This window comes from Athene cunicularia, assembly GCF_003259725.1.
Source record: "Athene cunicularia isolate RWA chromosome 2 unlocalized genomic scaffold, athCun1 chr2_part1, whole genome shotgun sequence".
NCBI lineage: Eukaryota > Metazoa > Chordata > Aves > Strigiformes > Strigidae > Athene > Athene cunicularia.
In genome coordinates, this window is record NW_020799095.1 from 115,824,571 (window position 1) to 115,833,934 (window position 9,364).

At 38.7% G+C, this 9,364-nt stretch overlaps 1 long non-coding RNA gene across 2 annotated transcripts in view; it reads left to right on the top strand.

Moving 5' to 3' along the window:
* The window catches only part of LOC113477031, a 9,661-nt gene extending 2,349 nt beyond the window's left edge, over positions 1 to 7,312 (top strand). For both annotated transcript variants that reach the window (XR_003397828.1, XR_003397829.1), the window contains one exon: positions 1,042 to 7,312. This is a non-coding gene — a long non-coding RNA (uncharacterized LOC113477031). The remainder of the gene's footprint in view (positions 1 to 1,041) is intronic.
* Positions 7,313 to 9,364: the final 2,052 nt, after the last annotated feature.

A 9,364-nucleotide genomic window follows, 5' to 3' on the forward strand; every position in this document is an offset into this window, starting at 1 on the left:
AAAAAAAAAAAAAAAAAAAAAAAAATCAGAGGGTTTTCCTTCTTTGCATTTCTTTTGCCTCAATTTGAAGCAATTAAAATGTCAAATTCCCTGCCCAAGTCAAACTGATGAAACCAGGTACAGGTTTCATGTCGCAAATATTTAAGAAATACTTAGAAATCCTGACTTTTTAACCTGTCAGGTAAGAAGAAGGGTTAATTTTATAACTGTCAGTATAAAATCAAAACAACATATGTGCCTGTTAAGATAGACTTTCTGCACTTATATGTCCACAAAATTGATTTTAGTAAGCTTGTCTTTTTAGCAAGACACACTCTTAAGACCAAGAGCAAGGTTTAAACACACAGGATGAAGATTCAAAGCATCTAGGATGTCATACATGTTTGAAAAAGAATTGCATCCTTCCCTAGATGAAGTCTTGATTTAAGACGACCCAGTCCCCAGCTGTGCTCAGGCCCTGCAGCTCCGTACTGGGATAAGACGCCCCATGTGCTCAGAGGCCCCCTGACTGCCAGGATAGGGCAGACACTTTGGGACTGTTGAATCCACTTGAACTGAAGGTTCACGCTACTCACATGAGTAACGGGTATGACCAAGGGCAGTGTTCACACTATAGGTTTTGTGCAGTCAATTAAATGCATCCAGGGGCTTCCTAATACTATATATGCACAAAATAGAGCACTAATTCTGCATTAAGAAACTCATAGTAATAGCAAAGATGGCCCTGAAACACTTTTCACAGTCTACAAAAAATGTAGGACTTTTGGAATATTCTGTAAGAAAGAAGAGAATGACTTTAAGGACTGGGAATAATAGAGAATTAAATGTTTCATAAGAACATGGAAGATCATGCTCTGTAATTAATTAAACTGTTTCTTGTTGTAAGTTAGGACTACAAATGGCTGGAGGCAGTGAGAGGAAAAAGGCTTTGAGTATCATTTGGTAGTATAATATCTGTATGCCAGGTGTGTGATATACACCTGGAAAATAAAAGGCCAGTGGGATGCTATTAGAGGAAATTATTTTATGCTATAAGCCTAGATGCGGGCAAGGCTTCATTGGGAAGACTGTACAGTCTCATCAGTCATGGTCAGGCAAAAGGCTGCCAAGACAGCAAAGAAGATGAAGAACCTCCAATACGTTCTTGAAATCAAGTTCTGGATTTGTCAGTTCAGCAAAGGGAAGCCAGAAGGGAGGTATGATGGCTCTTGGCAAATACCTGAGAAGAAACAACACTGGGATAAGCAAATAAGTAGTTGTACTACAGGATGCTAGCACTAGTACTACCTTGAAAAAAACCCAGCAACCTAATCTAAGCATAAAGGGAGGTAAATACATAAACAGCCTTCTTGTAAGACTGGTGGAGGAGGGGGGAAACTACTTTTAAGAGTGAGTAACTGAATTCATTTACTAGGAAGATTATTCTGATCCCTTTTTTCTAACATGTTGGAATCTTAAAAAAAAATTGAATAAAATACAGAAAATATTTCAGCCTGGATCAAGCAAAATATTGCACATATATTTATGAGCTCTAACTCTATGTCAATTCTAAATTAAAAGGTTATTTTGAAAGAAGGAATGAGAGAAAGAGAAAGAAAAAGAAAGAGAGGAAGAGTCAGGGAGATAAAAAAGGGAGAACCAAAAGGAAACAGGGAACGAGAAATATTTTCAAATAAAATAAAAGGTTCACAACAAGGTGTTTTAATGCATTCATTCAAGGTATTTTTGAGATGGGTAATTATCAAAATGTACTGTTTCACTGTTTGGTTTCAAGGAATCAGCATTTTTTTTCTTTAAAAAATTATTAAAAATCCTAAAGTCTCTGATGTACAAAAACCACTGTTCTTTTTTGAAGTGCTCATATAACTTTCATAATAAGATAGACTTCAATATGTGGATAATATTGTAAGCCTACAGGAATAGAAAATCAGGGTATGTTATGGCTTTGTTAATATTGCTGGAATAAGTTCTTTCTTAATATTCTCTAAATCAAGGGATTAAAAAGATTTTTTTTCTTTATTAATTTTTCTGATTTTAAGCAAAGAAAAAAGAAAAATGCAAAGATAATTTGTAGATTTTGTGGACTGACAGAAGAACATTTAGTAAGGTTTATGTGATACTAACTGCAGGCAATCAAAGAACCGCAGTTTCTGGATTTTTATGATTAAGCGCACGTCCGAGCTCAGATATATTGTTTTTGTCTGCATGGTGGTTCACACGCAAGCGTATATAGATTCAAAAATATGAATAAATAAATACACCCAGGTATCAACAATAGTAATATTAACCCATTTTCAAACAATTAGCAGTTCATACAGGCATGTTATATGATAATCAAGCTTCAACAATACATAACCTTCATATAATATAAATGTTTTTATTTTCCCTGAATTTTGGAGACAAAGCAAGCACTGGAAAAAAAAGTCACCTAAGGATGCAAAAGTTTGAGGAAACCCAAATATGAGAAAACAAGAGGTTAGAACTGAAAACGACTGTTTTTACCATCTTAAACTACAAACAGTGATGCCTTTCCAGATATAACACATGAGCCTGCAAAATGAAGGGTCTTCTATGGCTGATGTGTGGATGTGAAGGACGAAAGATGAAAGACCACCCAAGTTAATCTTCATGGAAACTGCAAAAGTGCGTGGAATATTAGGCAAACACAGAAGCTGAGTATTTATTAGGAAGATCGCAACTGGTCCTGAGTAAAAACGAGGATTGAGATTCAATACAAAGTTAAACGAAGATAAATAATCCTGCAACTTGAGAAGTTTGCACTGCAATACGGAGAACCACAGAAAGGAGACTAATAGTTCAAAGATCAAGAGAACTGTGAAAATTACATACAAATTATTTTTAAATTTGTAATGCATTTTCTCCAGCTGCCTACACTCATACTTTTACATTCAAGTTTTGTGCAAGCAACTTTATTTCCATCAAACGTTAACATTTTGTGGGCAAACACAAAAATCACTATTTATGTCTCCACACACGACATGGGGTTTTTTTTCAATTTATTCAAACACTCATCCTCTCAGAAAGTAAAAACAATTTTGTCCAGCAAGCAAGAACCACAGACAGGTCTCAAGTGAATAGGAATGCCTTTAAAGAGCCCTTTTCTGATGAAAACTGAAACATCTGCTGAGCATGTTGGAGGGAGTTGTATTTGTTGGATTCCTGACCACAGCATATTTCTTCCTTGAGCCACATGAAGTAGGATGAAGGGCAGAGGAGATGGCAAGCAGGGATAAACCTTGAGCACTGAGACTGTAATTTCAGCCCAAAGCCTGTTCTGAAGGAGGGGATACAAGAGTCTGCTAAGGAATAGGAAGACAAATCCTTCCTTCTGCTTATGAACATCTAGACCTGGAATTTAGAAACACCAAAAAAGAAGGAGAGCTGTAGATGAATCCAGGCAGGAAAAGGGAATAACAACTCTTATCAAGCAATTACAATTGTCAGAGATAAATCAGAACAGCTTTTTCAGCTAAAGAGAAAGATGGCTGATCTCTTGAAATTCTTCTAAAACATTCCTACAGAATGAGCAGTAGAAAATTGTCTTTGAATCTGCTAGAATTACAAGAAAAATTATTGTTACTTATACAGACATTAATGAATGGAACACAAATCAATATAACTCACAACAGTATTTCATGTATTCCCCATCCAAAATTCTGTGTTTCCCTGTTGTGTTTCAGTGTTTGCATCCTATAGCACGATTCCTATATCTTCCTTAGTTCTGGAAACTGTCCTATTAGAAACTACTGTTCTTCTGCTTGAGAATGACAAGGTAGGGTTTTAACCATCAACACTGCTCAGTGTCATGAGTAAAGTTGGGTGAAATTAACCGCTCAGTGTCATGAGTAAAGTTGGGTGAGATGGATTGGTGCTGAAATGCTTGAGTTGCACCCAGAGTTGTCATGTCCTCCTATCCCTACTGAGGGCCAACACATTTAGAAAGTGATTGCAATGGGAGGGAGGGATTAGCAGACATCACACTAACAGATTATGTTTTCTGAAGGTTCTAGAGAAAAAAAAAATATGGTGAGCTGGAGAGGTGCTGGAGAGCAGATTTATCAGAACTGAATTTCCTACTTTTTCAGTTTGCCTAACAGTGAGAGAAAATCTAACAGGTATTCTAATAGGTATTCTTAACAGGGCCAAAAATTGTCTGAGCTCTCCCAACCAACCAGCTTCAGAAAAATAAACCCCTGAAAAATACAAAGCAAGAACTTAAGAATATGACTAAGATGAATAAGAAGTGACTTGACACTTTACTTAAAAGTCTTCTACATTCTAGCTTCTGACTATGAATTATTTAAAAGATGTTTGGAAAACATCATCACTTATGGAAAAAATCTGCATCTCTGAAGAGATCACAGCTTTGTGGACAGGATTCTAATTCATAATTTCAATATACCATCTCAGGGGTGCCCAACTATTGAAACAAGAAAAAGCAATTATAAGAAGCTTATTTACCCAGTTTTCTGTTTTTTCCTCCAAATACAATGTAACAGGCTCGACTACCCTTCCTCCAGACAGCTCCTGGGAAGGCTTATGAAGACAGCACAGCACGGGGGGCCTGCAGAACCACGCCAACAGCCTCAGACACAGCAATTGCCAGACAACTGGCGTCTAAATTCAACAATATTTATAATCTTCCATCTAATGGCTGGTTCTCACCATGGAGAACCCCAGGGATAGTAACCTGCTGGTAAGCCCACACTTCAGTGCTGGTATTCAGTCTAGGCTTCAGTGACTATCTATCTAAATCTCTGGAGATGTGCCTACCCTGGCAGGAGTGGATAAGCATATGTATGCATATATCGCACAGCCCTTCAGCTTCAGGGAAACTATTAGTACAGCTTATTCAAGTTCCAGCTAAAGTTTCTCAGTTCCTGGTGTAAGAAAGCTGTGACCACCACAGTACTAGTTATTACAGAAGCTCTCTCACTGGAAGTTATTAAGAGGAAACAGGACCAAGTATTTCTGCAATTCAAGCACTGACAGGGCAGAGAGGCAACATTACAAACATTGTATTTTAAGGATATAATATGTGGAATTCTCTCCGCTGCTCTCTACCACTTTTATGATGCAACTGTTTATAGCAAAGTAGGGACAGTAGGGACTGCTTAATCAGGACAGTCTAATGTATGGGCAATTATCCAAGGCCACGTATTTTCTAAATTCTGTATGGGCAGAGATGGAGCTTAAGAGCTCTGTAGGGATCAGAGCTGCTAACGAACTTCTAAGGAGGGCTCTGGAGACTGGGTTGTGCATAATGAGAAAATCTGGATATTCAGTGCGAAGAACTCTCCCAATTTAGCTGCAGTCTATGTAAATTAAATTTGTATTTAATGCTTATCACTACACAGTCCACTTTAGCACTGGGATAAACTGGGTAGCCTGTGACTTTTCTCTTTTTTGTTACGAATGTGGCTGAAAGTGGTTCAGAAAGGGGAGACCTGGAAACCTTGGCCAAGCACATTGTTGGGAAGGACTATTATGTAGACAAATTTTCCTATCAACTCCCACCTCTTCAGACTACAGCATCATGCTTGCAGGCTACGTGCTTATTTATTCCCATGTGTTACATTTGGACATCATAGGCATATAGTGTGCATATATATACACATGTAAGTTTGTGTGTGTATATATACACACACACACACATTTATAATGCATCTGCTAAAACAAAGGGATGTCAAGAACCTTTAAAATACTGGATTTACAAAAGAAGAAAAAAATAATCTTCAAAAAAACTTTATTGTATATTTTCTTCTATTGTTCCTTCCACCTAACCAAAAGTGTTTCCACTATGTCTAACTTACTAAAGACATCTTTGATGTTTACCTTTAGTTCTAATCCAGTTCCTTTGTTACTGAATCAGTTCAGAAAAAAATCTCTGTTCAGGAAAGCACTTAAACAAACACTTAAATACATTCTTAAATGTGACTTCTTGAATTAGCCTAATAATTTAAAGTAGTATTAATAAACACTCCTAAATAAACAATTCCATTTGACATGTCTTCACAATGTAGTGCTGCTCTCATATTCTTTCATCTTTCTTCATTTTTACCACTAAGACAACAAATAGTAGGATATGAGAAGATGGTTCCACGTTTTCAATAGTCAAGGCTTAAGATGGCTTTGAAGAGCCTCATTTTCAGAAGCATACCACTTCAGAAAATCAGGTTCACAATGAAAGAGTCATCCTCTGAGCACCCTATATCAATAATTATTTTGGAAAACTTGACCTACTCTTCTAGGCAAACTATTATATCCATAGCAACATACAACCTGGCTTCCAGTTTGCCACTGCAGCTTTGTAACCATTGATTGTATTATGAAATAGTTGCTGGAACTGATCACAACTGGTATGTGCGTATGAGCATGCACATGTCTCTGTGTGTGTATGTGTGTGCGGTACAAATTGGGGTTTGACCATGCCAAGTGTCCTCCCTTCCCTCAAGGCTCAGACAGACAAGTCTCCCTGAGTGTAACAGAGATGTTCCCAGAACTCTCCACTTTACCCTTCTTTTCTGCAAAAAGCATATGTGTCAAATTCAAGAGGGGGATAAATTCTGTGACTGAGCGCTTCAGCAGTGGTGCAGTGGAAGGTCTGTGGAAAAGGTCTGGTCTGTGGCCAGTGCAGCATGGGAGGAGGACCATCACCAGCAGACTCACAGCCTGATCCCACCCCAACAATCCCAGGTGTGCTTCAGCACAGTGCTAGATACTATTTTCTTCCTGACAGCGGCAGGGTGAGGGCATTTTCACTTTCACTATCAATGCTCCCAGCCATGCGCTCCCTCTCTCCCACTCTCAGCTCTGGAGCTGCAATGGGAATCTCCTGTTTGAGGACCCACTCATAACTTGCAGGGCTCTTGTGAAACCCAGGCATTTTCCTCCTACAGTTCAGGAAATAGTACCACAAGTTGAACTTGCATAAGGATAAGGACAAAAGCACAAGGATGGAATAAGCAACAGGGAACAGTGATAGGGGATGTGGAGAAAGCCAATACTGTCAATGAGAAAAGGCACACAGGACTTATCTAAAGCCTGATAACCAGTTACACTTTACAATGGCTCAGGAACCATCTATAAACTCCTAACTGGCATAATTTAACAAATGCCCTGAAGAACAGGCTTGGTTCAGAAGTACTCAGACGAAAAAAGATCTAAATGCATTTGATATGTAAATCTAACCAGCTCTACTTGCTACACAAAAGGGCTTTATCCTCTTTTCAGATTTTCAGCTTTATAATGACAGTGGTGATCTTAGGGATATCTCTAGTCAACTTCAGAACTCCCCATTTGGTATAAATATGCTAGCTTAATAAAGTGGAGCTGGCTAGAAAGAAAGGTTGTGGGTGTTTGTTTGTTTGTTTTTAAAAAAGTGCTTAAATTTCCAAATTCATGCTTGTTTCATATCAAAGGAAAAAATTATACTTCTCATACATTACGGGGGGGTGGGGGTGTGTGCAATGAGCCACCATACACACATACATGCACCCAAGAGAGCACCTTACTCCTGCCAAGTCTTGCTACTACAGTTTTCTCAAACCCAACACAGTCTCTCTCTCAGAAGTGAGAAAAGAAACATGCCACTGCAAGCCATGGTTAGTCTGATGTTGCAGTTACTCATGTATCCTCTCTCGCTATGAGGACAGCATTTGGCAAGTCACTGCCTCTTAATAAACTGCATTTAGTTCGTGGCACTGCCGCAGAAGTAAACTGGAAACACAGGTCTTCTACTAACACACCAATAAAAATGCCAAGCTGAAAGTGTTAAAGATTATGTCGATCCAAAATTCCTCCTACACACATGAAACCTAAAATTACCATAAGGACCACTCCTAATTAAAGTTCCATTAAATGGGTTGTTACAATAAATAAGCTAATTACTTCTTAGAACCACAGCACACGGTTCTAGTCAGAATAATGCAGGAGGCACGACTTACATCAGGAAGATTTTCAAGCCTATTATCAAAACTATCAATCATGTCATCTCTAACAAGAATCTTGCAATGTTGTAATTTAAGCAAACATAGATATTCTTACAAAGAATACAGATTGTTTTTAAATTGTCTTTGTTATGCAGAAGAAAGTTTGCATTGATGTACTTGTACACATCTCTGCCGACTTCTGGCAAATCTGCAGGAAGATGTAAACAAGATAAAGGCTGTCTGGGGCAACATGAGCTAACCAAAGCCCTACCTGTAGACCATCGGTCTATCCCCTACTTCTTTTGGTCTCAGACAGACAGAAAAAAAGCAATATTTGTCTCTTATCTTCATGAGAGGAGCCTCTGAGCTGCATTGAAGAGCCTCAATCAAAATGAGAGACAGTCCATGCCTCAGAGATGTTTTTCAGCTTTACTGTGATGCTGGCAAACCTCCTTAGATGGGGATATCAGAGCCAGAGCTTTAGCTATCCCTCATATCAACAATGTCTAGGTAATCTCATATAAAACCACTAAAATCTGTCTATCGGGTATGGTGAGAACATATAGGTTTATAGGCACTACAGATTTATAGTGCCTATGCACAGGGCCTGCTTGCATTTTCTGGGGCACAGTTTTTGAGAAGAAAAAGTAAAACAGACTGCCTCCTGCCAAGATCAGTTTCACATATAAGCCAATAAAATTTGAGCAGCACTTCCAGCATTATCCTTACTTTCCCAACATTGACCCCTCATTGTTGTGCATGGGAATGCATGCCTGGGTCTTGGTTTTGATTGGTTTATAGAATGTGTATAGTCTGTGATACCTTATAGACCATCAGCTCCTCACTGACTACTGATGAGAAACGCTGTTTTGTAGCCAGCCCCCTAAGAGTCCTGCAGTTTACCATAGCATGTGTCAATAGGATAACAATGTCAAATGTTTCCTGTGAAAAAGTGGAAAATTACTCGTGAAAGATCCTGAGCACACTGTAACTTTTCTTTTTCATCTCAGCTGTGGAAGGTCTTCAAGGTCAAGGTCCCTCCTTGCTAGGCACTGCATTTGTGGGCTACACTCAAGGGCCTCTTGACTACTAACCTTACATGAAAAAATAAAGATAACATACTAAAGTTGTGAGGAGCTGAAGGAAATTATGGTAAGAAGCAATCAACAGCCCAGCACATTCATAATCCTTGTAAGGTTTCTTGGAGACAACACGGATCATATGTGCCCCCTTGCTTGTGCGTTTGAGTAACAGCTCTTCTAGATCAGTGGGATTTCAGTGCAGGAGAGCAAGTGGAGCATATAGTGTGGTCTTGTACAGTTCACTGACTTCTCATCCATTCTTGATTAAACTAATCCACTTCCAGACTTCCTCCCCTCACTTCCCCTGGCTTCTACATGTTGATTTCTGGT